Below are 14781 nucleotides of genomic sequence, written 5' to 3' on the forward strand. Positions count from 1 at the left end.
CCTGGGTTGGTTTCATGTGACTTGGCTATTGTGAATTGTGCAGTTATGAACATGGAAATGCATATATCGCTATAATATATTCTGATTTCAATCCCTTGGGTGTTGCGAGAGCCTTTCTTCCTCCGGAAACTTCAGTCTTTGAAGGCCTCCAACTGATCTGAAGAAGTCCGCTCACATTATGAAGAACAATCTATTTTACTCAAAGCCTACTGATTTAAATGTTAATCACATCTAAAAAAAACACCTTCACAGCAACATCTAGACTGGTGTTAAACCAGAAATCTGAGCACTGTAGCCTAGCTTCGTTGACACATAACATTAAAGGTCACAGTGCAATCTATTCCTTAGCTTCCTGGAATCACATGGCTTTCCACTGGAACTGAGGTGGTGGTAGTGGGGGAGGGGCTGCAAATTGGGAAAGGGACAAACAGACATGTCGGGGACAGACCATTCAAGTCCACTACAGAAGCTTGCCTGAGGTTGTAGAGTCTTAGGAAAGCCAAAATTCTTTTTTTGGGGGGTGGCACTAGGGATTAAACCCAGGGCAATTATGCTTCCAAACTACAACCCCTAGCCCCTTTCAGTTTCTGTTTTGATACAGGGTCTTGCTAAGTTGCCGAGGATCTCACTAAATTGCTAAGGCTGGCCTCAAACCTACAATCTTCCTGCCTCAGCTTCCCAAGTACTGGGATTATAGCTGTGCGTCACCATGCCTGGCTCCAATCCAAGTATTTTAACACCCAAACTCATCTTTGTTCTGCTCCATCCGCTGCTTGTTCGGTTAAAATACCGGCTTAGCGCAGCGATTCTTGGGTTATGTGAGGGGAGAGCAGAGAGAAAGGGGTGCTCTGGGATCTGTCGGCAATAAGGCAAGTGAACATTTTAACTCGAAGAAGATTCCTAGTTTGCTCTAGCCAGACATGAGAGTCATGCCTAGGAATTTAATGTGAAATAGCAATATCAACGTTTTTATTGGTTATCTGTAACTTCCAAATAGGAAAAGCCAGGCGTAGAACGTAGCTTGGGGTGAGAGGCTGACAACAGAAAGGCTCTCTGTATGGCTCTAGTGGAGATGCGAGGGCTAGAAGCTGGTCAAGAGCAGGAGATTCTCAGCGGAGGGACCCAGCAGACAGGAGGAGTACAGCCAAGGGAGGGCCCAGCCGATGAGAGACCGCCCAGGAGCGGAGGGTGAGCTGCTGCTACAGCCTCTCATGCAGACCTTGAGGAAGCTCGGTCAGGGGATCCGCAACCGCCTAGATCCCCATGAAGTACGTCTGGCATTCCTTTCTTCAAAAAATTATTTTAGGATTATTTGGATCAATATGTATAATTGGAATTTTATGTATAAGCATTATAACTAAAACTGACGGGCAGCGGCTATGAGAGACTCAGGCAGCAAAGATTTTTTTCCCAAGGATAAAGTTTGGGCCAAACATTAAGTTCAAACTGACCTTAGTTTGGGCCAATGTATAAGATTAATTTTAAGTCAGCCTTGTGAAGTGAGACAAAGCATACTATGATTATTTAAATGTCTGGCACCCTTGCCCTAAACTCTATAAAAAATAAAACTTTTCCTGTCCTCGGAGATCCTGCTTGCATGGCTATGCCCTTGCTTTTCTGCCAAAAAAGAAAATATAAAAATTGTAACAAATCCTGAATAAAATGGAGAAGTTTGAACCTGATCTCGTGTGGCAGTTCTTCTCTCATTCAACCTCGGCTCTTCTCTCACCGACACACGAACCTCGACTCTTGCAAGGGCTGGACCCCGGCAGGCTACCCTAGGGACGCCTCGCTCTCCTGTTTTAAGATGGTTTCTGCCTTGTGCCGTGCGCTTTCCACCACAGTTACAACCTGTACAGATGTTCGCCAAACTCACAAGCCTGGTGGTGGTGTGAAGCGTGGGGTGAAGCTTGGGTATGGGAGGGGGCTGTGGACACCAGGGTGGAGACAGTGGGGTTACCCCCTCCGGGGTAACCCAGAGCAACAGCTGAGTAAGCTCGGAGATGTGAGAGCAGGCTGCTTCAAGATGCCAGAGGACGCCTTGGTGGTTGGGCTTTAAATTATATGAAGTACTTTCATGTTTGGGGAATGGGCAAGAACCCCTGTTGCTATTATAATAGCAATTATATAGCAATCCCCTCACATAACCCAATATAATAGCAATTATATTGCTATTATAATAGCAAACTACTGAAAATAACTAGGAAACTTCTTGGATGTTTGGAATAAACCCCAGTGTTTGGGCCTGGGCACAACCCTATGGAAAGGCATCTTTCCTGCAGAGTGGACTGGCGTTCATATTAGTTTCATATTTGGGAATTACTAGTTGGATGCTAATAATTGATGTTAATAAAATGAGGCTATTATTATTATCTTACTGGATCATCGTGAAGATAAGAGATTTAAAAAAATGTGCAGGTCCCAAGGTACAGAGAAGGGCTTATCATTTCTGATCCTGCTTGCTTTTTTTCTAGGGAGCGTTTGTTGAAAGTTCTGTTCCCTGCTGTGTCCACCAGAGGGCAGACAAAGAGCAGGACTGAAGAGGAGAATGTTTCCCCAGAGCTGAGTTGCTCATTTTCAAACGTTGTATGTATTGGTTCAAAGTCAGTTCAAGATTAATCAACTCTAGGGGTTTTAACTGCCCGTGATTACCTTGCTTATTCCTTTCACAGGACTTCTATTCTTCCATAATTTATCAAATCCATTCCTGTAAATTTCCCTGAAAGCTAAGTATAGGATTTTCTGTTGAAGAGAGGAAAATAATTTATTTCTCAAAATTTCCTGCTTTATTTACCTTTCTAAAGCACTTATTAAATAGTGGGTAACGGGAATATCTCACTACACCTGCAGTTTAATAAACCAAGGTGATAGCCAGGCACAGTGGCACAGTTTTGTAATCCCAATACGTTGGGAGGCTGAGACAGGAGGATTGCAGGTTTGGGGCCGGCTTTGTCAACTTAGTAAGACCCTGTTTCAAAAAAAATTTTTTAAAGGGCTGGGGGTGCAGCCCAGTTGTAGAGGTGCCCTTGGGTTGTGATTCCCAGTATCACCAAATAAACAACCACCTACCTACATAAATACATATGAATAAACTAAGGTTGTTATCTATTTTAAACAGACCAACGGCTGAACATCTGTAACCATGACGCTGCAAAACAAATCAAAATGTCCCACCCAGGAAGGCAGGGGGTGGGAAGGGAGGAGGACACTTACTCCAGTACCACAAAAAAAAAAACCAAACAAACAAAAAAAAAAAAAAACAGAAAGGAAGCACTATTCTTTTAAAGTTGAGTAGCAAGTCTTTTGCATTGTAGCACACGGCAATGACAATGGATTCCTTCCTGTGTCACAGGCTTTCTGACAGTTCCTGGCTCTCTCACCCCGCCAATAAACTTCCTCGCTTTGTAACTAACGTCCTACTTTTTCCAGACCTCACAGGAGGGCACCGTTCCCACCCCAGCTGAGCTCACAGGGCTGAATAGGTCTGCCCAGAACCTCATGACCACGCAGGTCACACGTTTCAGATTCCATTCCCGGCTCCCCCAGCGCCGGGCGGGGCTGCCGCTGGAATCCTGGCTGGAGCGACCTAGCAGAATCCCGCATTTCCCCAGCCAAGGATGAGCAGACTTCCAACCTGCTTAGGGAATAAGTTTATTATAAGTAAGTGATGTAAAAGGTCAAGTGAACGCTAAGCTGAGAAAGAGTAGAGGAAATGGAAGTGCACCCCAAGGGAAAAAATCTTAGGGAAATAAGGAAAGAAAAATAAAGACGAATGAGGAACGAAATGACAGGCCTACAGCAGACAATTGTCTCTATAACTCTCCCTCCAGCCACTGCCAGAAAAAACTTCCTGAAAAAGTTTTCACCTTTTCAATGGGACATGGGAGGCACAGCTGTGATCCCAGTCCTTGGGAGGCAGAGAACGGCCTCAGCCACCCAGGGAGACCCTGTTTCAAAATAAAAAGTTCAAAAAAGGGTGGTGGTGCACCTCTGTAATCCCTGTGCTTGGGAGGCTGAGGATTGCACAGGTTCGAAGCCAGCCCTCGGCTACTTAGTGAGGCTCTCAGCAACTTAGTGAGACCCTGTTTCCAAATAAAATATAAAATAGGTCTGGGAGTCTAGCCTGGAGGTAGAAAGCCTCTGGGTTCCAACCCAGTACCACACACACACACAAAAAGGGGGGGGGTGTCTGGGAGTGTAGCTCAGAGGTAGAATGCCCCTGGGTTCAATCTCCAGTACCTGTTTCCAAAGAAAGTATAAAATAGGTCTGGGAGGATAGCCCGGAGGTAGCTAAGCCCCTGGGTTCCACCTCTATCAACAACAAAAAAAGGAAAAAAAAATATATAGCATGGTCAAATCCCCGAGGCCAGTGCACCGAGGTGTCCATTAACAGGCGAATGAATTACAAAAGTATGGGATATACACACAATAGAATTCTACTTACTTACCAATAAAGAAGAGCAAGACCATGTCACTTGCAGGAGAACGGGTGGATCTAGAGAACTTAACGCTAAGTGAGACCAGCCAGTCTCAGAAAGAGAAGGGTCATATGTTTTCTCTCATATGAGGAAGATAGAGAGAAATTAGAAAACAAGAGGAACTCCAGGTGAAGGAGGAGCCTCAGTGGAGCAGTGACAGGGCGGCAGAGGAGACGGACGGAGAATTAGTAAAGGAGACACTTCCGCTGACATTGGGTACATATATGAAACTGTCAACGCCAAGCTCAGTATCATACACGGGGAGGGAGGGGAGCAGTGACGGGGGGGGGGGAGAAGCCCACCAGTGCCGTGTGCATGTGTGTCTATCCCTCAGGACTTCACTGTGATGTGAAATTACACCACACTAATAACAGCGTGTGTGTGTGTGTGTGTATTTGCAGTACTATGGATGGAACCCGGACATTCTACCTCTGAGCAACACCCCCAGCCCTATTTTTTATTCTTTTTTTTTTTTTTTTTTGGTGGTACTGGGGTTCCTGGAAGCCCTTCTACCTCCGAGCTACACTCTCAGACATTATATATATATATATATATATATATATATATATATATATATATACATATTTTTTTTTTTGAAACAGGGTCTCTTAAACCAGCACAGCTGGCTTCGAACCTGTGCGATCCTCCTGTCTCCGCCTCCCAAGTGCGGGGATTACAAGTGTGCGCCACCACGCCCGGTGTCTATTTTTTTATTTTTTATTTTGAAACAGGGTCGCACCGAGTTGCAAAGGACCTCACCAAGTAGCTGAGGCTGTCCTCAAACTGCAGTCTTCCTGTCTCAGCCTCCAGAATGCTGGGATTACAAGCATGCACCACCATGCCCGGCTTAATAATAATAGCATATTTTAAAAAGAAGACATGCAGAACTGCAGACCCTATTCCAGATTTACAGAATGCAAGTCTGCATCTCACTCTTCCCCTGTGCGGTGGTGTGCTAGGAGGTGAGGGCTGAGAAGCCCTCCTCAGATTCCCTCAAGCAGTTTGAACTGGAGATCAATGGGAATCCTCCGGGAGACTGAGCCAAAGAATCTCACCAGAAGGCCTGGGATTCAAGACCCCGAGACCCAGAGAAGGGACAAGGTGACAGCGAGATCACTCTAAGAGGCTGATGCCGTTGTCCTGGTGGGAGAGGGACTCTGTCTCTGCCCCACAGAGCAGTGGGCATTAGGAATGGAGGGACAGGCCACCTTGCCCTCCCTTCCTTCCTTCCTTCTTTTTTTGGTACTTGGGATTGAATCCAGGGCCTCATGCATGCTAGGCAGGTGCTCCAGTACTGAGCTATATCCCCAGCCTCAGACGCCCACCACAACTTTTAATTTTTTTGAGACACAATTTCACTATTTGCCCAGGCTGGCCTCTAACTTTGCGATTCTCCTGTCGTAGCCTCCGCAGTAACTGAGAATACAGGGCTGTGCCATTATGTGCAGCAGCAAATAGTCAGATTTTATGGGCAACAGAGAAAATATCAACAGGACCTGGTGGCCGAGGCTGCCTGGGCCAGCCCCAGAATTTCTCCCCAATTCATGGCCCTCTGACAACTGAGACTAGGTGGGGCTGCGTAGCTGGCAGGGAGCCAGGGGCGCGGGGAAGGCAGTATCAGTGGGTGTGGGAACCCAAGACACTAAAAAATGAGAGTCCCTGGTGTTGGCACACGTTGGCCAATGCAGAATGTGAGCAAACTAGTTTTTGCACACCCTTCCACGTGTCCCCCAGGTGCAGGGTGCTTACCCATCCCTGCAGCAGGGCAGCGGCCTTGGGACTGCGCCCATGATCACACCCTCCAACTTTCACAAGCCACATGCAAAGCAGGAAACCTGCCAGAGTTATGGGGGAATCCAGCAGCCCGAGTGCTGTGGAGCAGGGACAATTTTGGTCCCTTCCTCTGTTGACAGTGTGTACATATGTGAGAACACCGATGCAATCTCAATATCATGTATGGGGAAGCGGGGACAGAACCGGGGAAAAGCCCACCCAGTGCTGTGCCTGTGTCACCATCACTGTGAACGACATTATGATGTGAGACGATAATGCACCAGTAAAAGTGTTTTTAAAAAATCTCAACCAAGCCGGGTGTGGTGGTGCACGCTTGTAATCCTTGCGCTTGGGAGGCGGAGACAGGAGGATCCCACAGGTTGGAAGCCAGCCTCGCTGCTGGCTTAAGAGACCCTGTTTCAAATAAATATATATATATAAAAAAAAGGTCTGGGAGCATAGCCTGGAGGTAGAAGGGTTCCATCCCCAGTACCACCAAAAACAAAACAAAACAAAAACCAAAAAACTCAACCAAGAAAGTGGCTAAGAACTTCTCCGCACAATAAGTGTGTGTGTGTGTGTGTGTGTGTGTGTGTGTGTGTGTGTGTGTCCTGCTTTGGGCTAAGGACAGGATTCTTCTGCACCTGAAGAACACTGAATAGAAGAAAATTCATTTAGTAAGACTTCTGCTGCTTAATCTAATCAGTAGTACAAAGAAGTTAAGAATCCTCCGGGCGTGGTGGCGCACGCTTGTAATCCCCGCGCTTGGGAGGCAGAGACAGGAGGATGGCGCAGGTTCGAAGCCAGCCGCGCTTGCTGGCTTAGGAGACCCTGTTTCCAAATAAAAATGTAAAAATAGGTCTGGGAGTGTAGCCCGGAGGTAGAAGGGCTTCCAGGAACCCCAGTACCACCAAAAAAAAAAAAAAAAAAAGAAGTTAAGAATCCAAGAATACAATTTCCATGTATTTAAGCCAAATACATGGAAATAAGGCAGGTCAGTTTCTTAATAGGTTCTGCTGAGTGAAGGCGTGAGTTTGCTATGAGCCACTAAGTTTAATATGAACCAACACACATTTCTGCATCCAGTCTGGGATAAAGTGGTGAAAGAAAAGCCAGGGGGATGCTGGTGGGAGGTGGCCTTCCGGGCTCTCATATTCTGAGGATTTTCAGCATTAGGTATGACACTTGCACTACAGACAAGAGATGGAAAACCTGCCTCTGTTCCGGGGACCAGCAGGGAGTCTCCTGCAGTCAGACTCACAGTTGCAGCCAGTTTCCATGATAAATGAGGAGGGAACTGGAGGTGAAGAATGGGCCGGCCAAGGCCCCTCTATCCACCTGCTCTGCACCAGCAGCCAGGGACAGGCTGCCTGGCTTCTCTTCTGCTTATGAAGCTCTGAAAGGAAACAGCAGCTGGAAATGTGGGTGAAAACACAAAAAGGAAATTCCAGAGTGCACGGCACCTGTAATTCCTTCACCTTATAGCATAACTAACTTAAAACTGAAGATGGGTATATTAATGGTGGAAAGTTTAGCTTCACCTAAGGGCTGGCAACTTAAGAAAATGTCCAAATCCCAGTACTTGGGAGGCTGAGACAGGAGGATTACAGGTTTGAGGCCTGTCTCAGGAACTTAGTGAGACCCTGTTTCAAAATTTAAAATAGAGGTAGGGAGTGTAGTTCAGAGGTAGGATGGCCATGGGTTCAATCCCCAGTCCTGGAAGGAAAAGAAGGAAGAAAGAAATGGAGGGAGGGAGAAAATAAGACATTCAACAGCGCCTGGGCATCAGGACGTTCAAGGCACTGGGCATCACAGCCTGGGGCAGAGGGGACAGCAAAACAGGTGTCGCGGATGGAGAAGTCCTGGGGTACACAGGCCCAGCCCAGCCTCCTACTAGGCATCTGGCCTTGGACAAGTCAGATAATCTCTCTCAGTCCCATTTTCTTCATCCATAAAAAGAAGAGAACACTTCACTGAAAAAAAGATAGAAGCATTCAGGCAGAAGCTCTTGAACCTTCCATTCCAGTCGCCACGATCTAGCTACATCTACTGATGCCTGCACTCATCTTGGGTTCCAGGCCTCCCCAGTCGGCAGTCTGTTCACTTTCTCTCGACTGGATTACTACCCTGGCCCATCTTTATCCTCTAGTGTCTCCCATCTTAAGAGCCATCATCACCTGAGAGCAAATTCTCACCTTTCAACCGCACATCTTAATCCAGTTACCGCCCATTCATCTGATGTCCTTCACAGCAAAAGGACCTGCCTGCTCTTCTTCCTAATCCCGGGAGTTCATGCCCCACCCCACCCCCCACCCCCAGGCTCCATGCTCCCTTCTGTTCCCACTTTTCTGTCTCCACCTCATTTACCTTTCATCAGCATGGGGCAGAATGGATGCCCCTCGCCTGCTCCCAGAGTGCTTTTCTCTCTTGGTTTCAAGGGCTCCGTAATTTTGGTCTTTAACCTTCCTCAATGGCAAATAATTCTCACTCCTCATTGCTGGCTCTTTCTTTAACTTCCATTGAAATGTCAGAGGCGGCAGGGGTGGGTTGGGGGCTCTATTTCCTATGCAAGCAGCTTCCTTGTTACCTAATAAAGTCTCCCACCTCTGAATACCTTCTCAGGCCAATGCCTTTCCAAACCACTGTCTCCAACTCAACCTGTCTTCTGAGCACAGGCTCATCTGGATCTTCACTTGGTTGTCTAACAGGAATCTCTAATGGAAACTATCCAAATCTGAGCTCTGGATTCCCTCCCCATACATCTGTGCATCTCCGCCTCTTCCCCAGGGCGCATAGCTCCTCCATCTATCCCACTATGTTTAATCCCAAACTCTCCCTTCTCCCATGTCCCCGGTGGTTTACTTCTAAATGCTTTCAGGTTCCCTCCTCTGTCCACTGCCGCCGCCTGCCTGGTTCAAGCTGCTGTTCTACACTGTCTGCTCCTTACCTGGTCTTCAGTTTCTGCTCTTAACTCCTCTGAGCCCTTTCCAGAGCACCCAGGTATTGCGTATCAAAAGGGTCGTTCCGGGAATTTCACTTTGCCTCAAAATCTTCAATGGTTTCCTTCCAAACTCAGCATATGCTGGAGATTCCTTTCAGGGCTACCAGCTCAGGTCACCTGGAATCTCTGTTTTCAACTCCACTCTTTCCCTTGGTTATACTGTAACCACACTGGCTTCCTTTCATTTCCTTGAATCTATTGAGCTTTTCTTCACCGGCGCCAAGTCCTTTGCATTATTTTGTTTGAAAACTTTCCCTCAAAGCTTTGCAAGCTGGTTCCTATTTACTCTTCAGGTGTTCACCTATTAAATATCATCTCCCCACAGCAACCCTTTTTGATCACAACCCTCAAACACGGGCAATGACATTACAACTGTTTTTTTCAAAGCATCCATCACAATCTGTAATTGTTCATTTGCTCTCTTGTCTATCCTCTTTTTTCCATTTCTGAGGTTCTCAAGGGCAAGGACCATGTCTGCTGGATCACTGCTGCATCCCAAGAACAGCACCTGGCACTTGGTAGACAGTGTCACATAATTATGGACTGGTCACCCTTCTACAGGGTTTGGGGGTAAATTAAATGAGCATGTAGACAGCGCAGTACGTGCCACCTGGAGCAAGTCCATATTACCTACAGTTGTCATCTCTCTAGTTGGTGATTCCTAGCAGTCACACACCTGTGAAAGGACTGAACAGCCTTAAGCATATTTTCTTCCTAACATGCAGTGGCTGTCTCTATCAGGCTTTTAGTCTTCGATGGCTCCAGGGTTACCAGTATCATAATTTTATTATTTTTATTTTTTGGTGCTAGAGATTAAACCCAGAGGCATTCTATCTCTAAGCTACACTTCCAGCCCTTTTTAGTTTTTTATTTTGAAACAGGGTCTTGCTAGGTTACTGAGAGTTTTGTTAATTTGCAGAGGATGTTTTTGAATCCATGATCCCCCTGTCTCGGCCTCCCAAGTACTGACATTTTATGTGTGCCACTGGGCCAGCTTTGTATTTAGTTTTTGATGTCGTAAAGCCAGAATAAAGTGGCAAAGTGTCATTAGCCTCTTGTATGACAAAGAAAAACCATTCGATAGGAATCAATACCATTTCTACTAATGCTTAGAGGCAGAACTGCTGGCTTTGAGCAGTCTACGTCTTGTCAAGAAGTAGACCCTGCCAAAAGCTGACAAGAAAGAACACTAATCCCCAGCATGAGGTTGAGAGTCCCGTCTTGGGGAACAGCCTCCCAGCTCTATTCCGTCCAAGTGTGTGACACAGTCCAAATTATATGTGTGCTTTGATTTCCTCATCTGTAAACTAGCGATAAAGGCAGACATTGGCTCAAAAGGTTGTCAATGTAAATTGGCCTAATCTATGTAAAACATGCCTGGCATGTGGCCACAATCAATATATTTTAGTTATTTTTATTCTACATAAAGCTAAAGACATGGAAAAGGCAAAAATATTTACTGAATGTCAAACTCATTTAAAAACAATCTGCTGTTCCAAGTTTAGATATAAAATGAGGGCGTGTCCTGGCTGGGGCCTGGAGGGAGGGGCCGAGTTGAAGCCAGGGCAGCAGGGCTCCCACTTGAACCTGCCTCTCCACTGGGCCTCCTGGCCTGGCCTCCACAGAAGACCAGCACAGGGCAGCTGCTGAGGAAAGCTTAACATGCAGAGGCCTGGATGGAAGAAAAGGGCCCCCTCAGTCAGGCAAAAACCATCCTTAGTCATATTTCTTCTTTACTGTACTGGCTGGAGAGGAGGGTTTGACACAGAGACCAGTGGGCTTTTGAGTTGTGGTTTTGTTTTGTGAGAAAGAGAACCATTACATATTCAGTGCTGCTGGGCAGGTGCTGACACCAACTAGTGCACCATGGAAGTTAAGAATTAAAAAGTGTTTAGGGATTAACCATCTAAACATATCACAGCAGCACTATCTGGGAGGCTGAGACAGGAAGGTCACAGGTTTGATGCCAACATCAGCAATATAGTGAGGCCCTCAGCAATTTAGAAAGCCCCTGTTTCAAAATAAAAATTAAAAAATGGGTTGGGGGTATACCTCAGTAGTTAGAATGCCCCTGGGTTCAATCTCCAGTACCACAAAATAAAGTAAAATAAACTCCAACAGTTCAGTAACACAAAACCTCAAAGAACTCAATTTAAGAAATAGGTTGGCTGGGCACAGTGGTACATGCCTACAATCCAGTGACTCCTAAGGCAGGAGGATCTCAAGTTTAAGACCTGGCGATATGGCTCAGTAGTAAGGTACTTCTAGATTCAGTTCCCAGTGTTGAAAAAAACTGGGGTGGGGGGGAGGAGTTGAATAGACTTTTTTTCCTAAGAGGACATATGAATGGTCATCTGCTCAATATCAATGATTATCCGAGAAATGCAAATCAAAACCACAATGAAAGGCCACTTCATACTCATTAGGATGGCTATTAAAAAAAACAAGCAAGTGAGGATGTAGAAAAGAATGGAACTCTTATACATTGCTAGTGGAAATAAAAACTGGTGTCATCACTGTGGAAAATATTATGGCAGTTCAAAGACTATATGCACAGAATTACCATATAACCCAGCAATTCCACTTCTGGGCATACACCCAAAAGAACTGAAAGCAGGAACTCAGACAGGTATGAGTGTTCACAACAGTATTAGTCACAATAGCTGAAAAGTGGGAATAACTCGTGTGACCACTGACGATTGAATAGATAAAGTGTGGCACAGAAACACAACAAAATATTATTCAGCCTCAAAAAGCAAGGAGATTCTGATACATGTTGCAACATAGAAACACATTAAGATGATTATGCTAAGAAAAATAAGCTGGTCACAATGGGACAAGTGATATGTAATTCCACTTATAGGAGGTACACGGTCATAATCATAGAAGCAGAGAGTAGAATGGTGGTTATGGAGGCTGAAATGAGGAGAGATGCAGGAAGTGTCCTGAATGGATTCAGATTCTGCTTTGCAAGATGAAGAGTTTTGTGGCTGGATTCTGGTGACAACGGTACAAGATTGAGAACAGACTTAACACACTGAACTATACTCTCAAAAATGATCCAGAGGGCAACTGTGTATTCCATCATAAGAAAACAAATCGATCCCAGTATTTATCAACTTGGTTGCAAGAGGAGCTTTGTTCAAAATTTCAAGTATTTGTTCAAAGGAGTTATTGAATGAACATCTACTGTTTTCAGGCGCTATGTGAGAAAAAAGGTAATGCTTACTCTCAAGGACCTGATACTTCATCCAGCCTAGGGATGAGTTAAGAGGGAGGTAAGACAAAAAGGTTTTGTTTGTTTGTTTTGTTTTTGTGGTACTGGGGATTGAATCCAGGAGCATTCTACCTTCAAACTATACCCCAGCCCTATTTTTTATTCTTCATTTTAAAACAGGGTCTCACTAAATTGTGGAGGGCCTCACAAAGTAGCTGAGGCTGGCTGCGACCCTGTGATCCTTCTGTCTCAGCCTCCCAAGTACTGGGATTACAAGCCTGCACCACCATACGCAGCTTCAGAATTTTAACAACTAAAGAAAGCAGAATGGAATGGGAGCTTGGCTACGGCTTGTTTATCCCCTAGAATTCATGTGTTAGAAACAACCCCAAAGGCCTGTGTTAGTGGTGATCAGAGAAAGGACTTTTGGGAGGTGAGCGGCCTCTGCCCTCAAGAATGTGTCAACCCATTCATATACAATGAGTTATCAACAGGGTGGGTTAGTTTCACAGACTGGTTCTGTTACAGAAGCCAGCCTGGTTACCTCTTGTGAGCCTCCCTTGCTCTCTAATGCCCTGTACCACCTTGGGACTTTGCAGAGTCCTCTCAAGAAGGCCCTAATCAGATGCCAGTGCTATGCTCTTGAATTTCATAGTTTCTAGAACTGTGACCTAAGTAACTTTTATTCTTTATAAATTAGCCAATCTCTGGCATTTTGTTTTAAGAATAGAAAATAAAGTAAGATAAACCTTAACAGAAATATGTGCATAGGGCTTGGGCTTCAGAGAAAGGAAACAAACATAAAACACACTAAACATAAAACTTCAAGGAAGAGGGAAACAACAGGCTTGGAAAAAAAATTAGGAGTTAATACCTATGAAAAAGAAAATCTTTAAAATAGGAACAAGGAGTGGGAGAGGGATAAAGGAAAAAGGAAAATGTCGGCTGCTATAAATGAGACATCTTCTAAAACAGTACTACAATAAGAGAGAATTATGAAAATATAGTAGAATGAAGTCCACCACAGAACCACTAATCACTGCCAATGTCTTCTGCAAAGCAACTTTGCAGCAGAAAGTTCCATTTCCAGAAAGATCCATATTGCCCACAGTATGATCTTCCTCCATACACCTTAGGACTGTTGCCAGAGACAAGTGGGAGGAAGGCTCAGATCAGTGTCTGCATATGTCAGAGAACGACTGAGTTAGAGGCCTGAGGATGTCAGGCCAAGGGCCGTTCTTCCTCTTTGCTTGTCCGTGTAACGGGCCCTTCCCACATGTTCATTAAACCTGACTTTATTATGTATTTTTATTTATTTTTTGCAGTACTTGGGATCAAACCTAGGGCCTCACACATTTGAGGCACATGCTCTACCACTGAGCAATATCCCCAGCACTTAAGCCTGACTTTAAAAGAGATGCTTGACTCACTCGAAATGCAGAAATATTTATTTTGGTTTCCTTCATTGTTTTTGGAAATTCTGTTTTGGTTTATAAAACATAGAAATAGCAACACTTAAAGCAAACATTCAAAACCCCCAAGTGTGACAAATTACTGACTTTTTGTGCAATTAGGAATATACATATGAAGTTAGGCTACCGAATAGTGTTACGACAAGGACAGTTCTTTAGTGCAGACCCTGTTGTGCTTGTATGATGCATGGATGCTCACATATCCAACAACAGTGGCTTTAAGTGTATAAACAACAGCTCAAGTGAGTCAGATGCAGCAAAGACTCAATGAAGTGAAATGCTGTTAACTTCCCAAATTAACTTAAAAACAACCACACACCCTTGAGAAGTTAGTCCCAGGAAGCGATTTGTTTCAAGATTTCTACCCTCCCAGAATTTTGGCTTGTCAAATACATTTCATAGAGATCAGGTAGTATTAATGATATAAGAACATTTGCTTATTACTGTCCATTTCGATAAGTACCCAAGTCTATCTATTCCCTTAATATCTTTGAAGACATGCTTTGCCTGAGAGTTTATTTGGGGGAAAAGAAGCAGGTTAATCACTACATTATCATTTGATCTGAAAACCACATGAAAAGCCGTCGGCCGTTACAAACAGTGAGTGGCATGGTGAAGACCCAGTGGACAGTCACTCAGCCGTCACAGTTAAGCGCAGCTGATCAAGTTCATTTTTTTTTTGAGACGCTGTCTTCACCGTAGAGTCTAAGGCAGATTGTTCAGTAACCCCCGTGAAGGGTGCAGGGAGGGAGCCAGGTCTGGAGGAGAGTCCAAGAGCATCCTGCTGGGTGAGCGAGGAGCCATTTGCCCTGACAAGCCACCATTCTCCCAAGATCCAGT

The sequence above is a fragment of the Muscardinus avellanarius genome (assembly GCF_963383645.1).
Source record: "Muscardinus avellanarius genome assembly, chromosome: 14".
Lineage (NCBI taxonomy): Eukaryota > Metazoa > Chordata > Mammalia > Rodentia > Gliridae > Muscardinus > Muscardinus avellanarius.